Source organism: Helobdella robusta (genome assembly GCF_000326865.2).
Source record: "Helobdella robusta unplaced genomic scaffold HELROscaffold_32, whole genome shotgun sequence".
Lineage (NCBI taxonomy): Eukaryota > Metazoa > Annelida > Clitellata > Rhynchobdellida > Glossiphoniidae > Helobdella > Helobdella robusta.
The window spans coordinates 1,258,587-1,262,580 of NW_008704589.1; positions in this window are offsets into that span (position 1 = coordinate 1,258,587).

A 3,994-nucleotide genomic window follows, 5' to 3' on the forward strand; every position below is an offset into this window, starting at 1 on the left:
GTAATTGTATGAATGATCTTTATTACTGTTAAGTGATTTTCAGTACTGTAACACCACTGAAGTTTATTTATTTTTTTGCAGTACGTCAACTTCAATATCAGAGGACTAGGAATTTTCTGTCTTTCTGAATTTTCTTGGCAGATGCTGATGAGAGCTAGGCATTTTCACTTCATAAGTTCCTTCCTTCAGCCGTGTTGACTCATTACATAGGCGGGGCAAAATAGATAATTGGATGACGAAAGTGAAAAAAGGATGAAAACAAAAAGATGATAAAAACAACGACAAGTTAAAAGTAAGAAAACCTACAAGAGAAGAATGGCGAATCCGGCTCAGACTTTGATGATGATATCGACCCATAACCAATTGTGAAACAGTCAAAGGCTGTTTTTCAAGCGAAAACTGTATGAAAAAACAACTGCAAAATCTACAGCAATTGCGAAACGGCGAAAAAATGAAGAAACAAGTAAAAAAAGTAAAGCAAATTCTTCACGAACAACTTTCCCCACAAAAAATTAGGTTGGAGGAATGTTTCCCATCTCAACCAAAAACTAATGCCTCATCTATGTCAAACATTGAGGCATCAATTGAAGAAACTTTGAAAAACTATTTATTTGAGAAATCTATCATACCCGGTAATCGAATAATGAAGCTTCATTATAAACTCAACTCACTCCCAAAAAATCAACTCGAAACCTTTTTCTGACGGAAAAAGTTGAGCCCAGAGATTGAAGAAATTAAAAAAAATGCATTCCTTCTTCGAACGCTGATGCTAATAATTAGCATTTATAGTGAAATTAGAAAATATGTTGAGTTTTTTCATACGATAACCTTTTATTATTACGCACCATATTATGCTTGGTGTATTCTATTGTTTGATTTTTTGTAATTTAATAATTTTTTAATATGAGATAATTTATAAATTAGATTTTAAAGTTGTAAGCACGTAACGTTATGATGTGTATATAAGTTTTTGAAACCTTTTTTTGTATTTAAAAATAATTAGAAAAAGTTTCAGTAGAGTGTAGTGCAGGCAATTTTCATGAGACATTTCTTTTTTTTCTATCTCTCCAAACATTTTTCCTGATTTACAACCCATTTTTGCGTTTTCTGGGAAATTTCTTATTCATTGTCACTTTCTTTTGCATATTTTTTTTGCAAATTTAGTTTTATTCGCTGTCTAAAATATTGAAGCTAATAATATTTTATGGTTACAAGTTTGAGATTGCTCAAGAGGGCCTTCTATTATAAACCTAACGACTTTAACTTATGAGCTGCCATAACTCTAATAAAGCACAAAAATTAATAAATATGGATGCGAACAAAAATTATCAAAAATGAAATGAATTGCAATGAAAACATTGAATGTCATTCTTGTCTAATTGGAAAATGTCAGTTTTTAAATATTTTTATCATCTCATTCAGTTAAAAGCTATTTGCAGTTGATAAATTACGACTTGGTCGGCGGTTTAGCTCGAATAGAAAGAGTGCCAGGTTTATTTCCTGACGGCGGGTTCGAACACTGTCTGATCGAAATTTTAAAAATCTCTCGCACTGTTTACGTGTATGCTGAGGTCCTTGAACGTTCGTACAAAATGCGAACCTAGGCAGTGTTAATTTCATGTGATGTTTTTTTGAAATAATCATTCATTTGCAACAAAGTTTGTGAGAAACAAGGTGTAGAAAATTTTGCGTTGTCAAAATAATACAAAACAAAAAATAATTTGAAACTGTCAGAAAAGAAGCTGTTAAATTTTGAATAGGCAACTATCAGTACTTGGTACAATAAACATCCAGACACATATGCGGCAATTCTCACATTGTTGTTTGTCACTAAAATACACATCAGCACCAACTCCAACAAACCCCAACTGAACATAAATAAAATCGAGAACAATATCCACACCAACAACAGCAACGACAAAACGGCAAAAAAGCTACAAAAACATAGACACGAGAGGTTTTAGCATAGATAATAAAAAGGACGAAAAAAAATCCTTGAAACGAAATGATAAAAATAACCCTAAAACATCACGTGACCTCAGAGGCAATGGTAGGCTTGCAGCAGTAGAATGAGAACGCAGCGATCGAATTTGTTGTCAATAAATTGGCGCTATAACAATGAAAGTAACAATAATTCGGACATAAAAACATTGATGTGGGTATATGCAATGATATCCTTCATTTACGAAAAACTTGTAGTTAGGACTGATAATTAGGTAATGCAATGATGGCCCCAATTTGACGTCAGAGGGATGGGCGGGTTTTCAAACGATTAAGTTTACGTTGGCTTTATAATAAAAATGCGTGAAAATTTGCGTGAAATGCGTATAATGCGTGAAAATTTGAATATGTTGTCGAATAATTTATAAAATTTTTTTCGGTAAATTTTATTTACTTTTACAAATTGATAAATTAAAGTTAACATTGGATAGCATAAATGAAACTAAGAAAATAAAGAACAAGGACAAATAAAAGTAGAACAAAATCTTTCGATATTTACTGCTATAAATTTATGACCTTAAAAAATTCTGGATGTAGAAATTTAATTAAAATTCTTTTGCAGTTTAACTTTTTTCGAATTTGTTGAAAAAAAAAAATGAATTAATATTTTACGGTGCACTCTTTATTCAATCGTAGCACAAATTTTAGAGGATGAAACCAATTAATTAATTGTTTTAATTGATTTTTTTTAAATTATAAAGTAATGGAGCTTGTGTATATTATATGTTTTAGATGAAACCTGGAATAATTTTATAAAAATAAATATTATAAAAATAAAAATAACTTAAAACTTGCAAAAAATTAGTAATCAGTGCTACACAGACAAACGATCATATATAAAGTATAAATACATTTATTCAATTTAGATATAGTATCATACGAATGGTTTGGATACACGCAAACAATCATAGAATATCGCAATCAAATCCAATTCAAGAATAATCATGATATCCTGATATGATAAATGGACGGATGAATTGTTGGGTGACTGATGGAGTAAATAAAGGAATGAGACATTAAACAGATGAATGATAAATTGCTCATATAAATTGCATTACATTGTTTTATGTATGGTAAAAAAAATTTAGCTGAAATTGATTTTCATGAGAATGTTTAAACTACTTTGCACCATCCTTTAAACATTATGAAAGTGTAATTAATAGCTACATACAGCAGTAGCATTATTTTGTAATGTCAAAAATAATACATCACAGTTAATTAAAATTCAGAAAATTAGCAATTGTGTAAACGTGATTATGAGCGGTTTAAAAGACAACAAATTTTATACAGAAAAATTTTCACACGATTAAACGATTTTCATCTAAAATTAATTAATGTTGAGCAAACCAATACGTCTTTCGTGTCAGGTTTTAGGTTATTTATTAGGTTATTAAATTTTAGAAGAAAAAACTCTTAGTAAATTAAGTTAATAATCTGCTTATAAAAACTTTTAGATAACAATAACAGCTGTTATTAGAATTATTATTAATTATTATTAATTAATTTTAATTTAATTACTGATACTTTTATTCTTCATTACTGATACCTTCATTTAGAAGATTGTCCATTTTATGGTTGGACAAACAATTAACCGAAGGTGACGCTATCTCAGATGATGGAGACGAAACCTAGAACGAGATAAAATCGTTTGGTCAGTTTAGTGCGCTCTTGAATAAATAATTGAAAGAATATTAAATTTAATTTAATAGAAATAAATTAAAATATATATGTATAGATCTAATTGAAAAGATAAATAAATATAATATTAACAGATAGATAGATATTGGTAATAAAAATTTTCAATTGTGATAAATCGTCGAAAATCTTTTGGCATAATTTAATTTTTCATAATAACCTATGAGAGATGGGAACATTTAATTTCCTGTTTTTCAAAAAAATTTTAATGTTGAATGGCCCTGAAGGACAATTGCAAATAGAAACACGCACACACACATACACACATACAGAAAGAGAGCGAGAGAGAGAGAGAGAA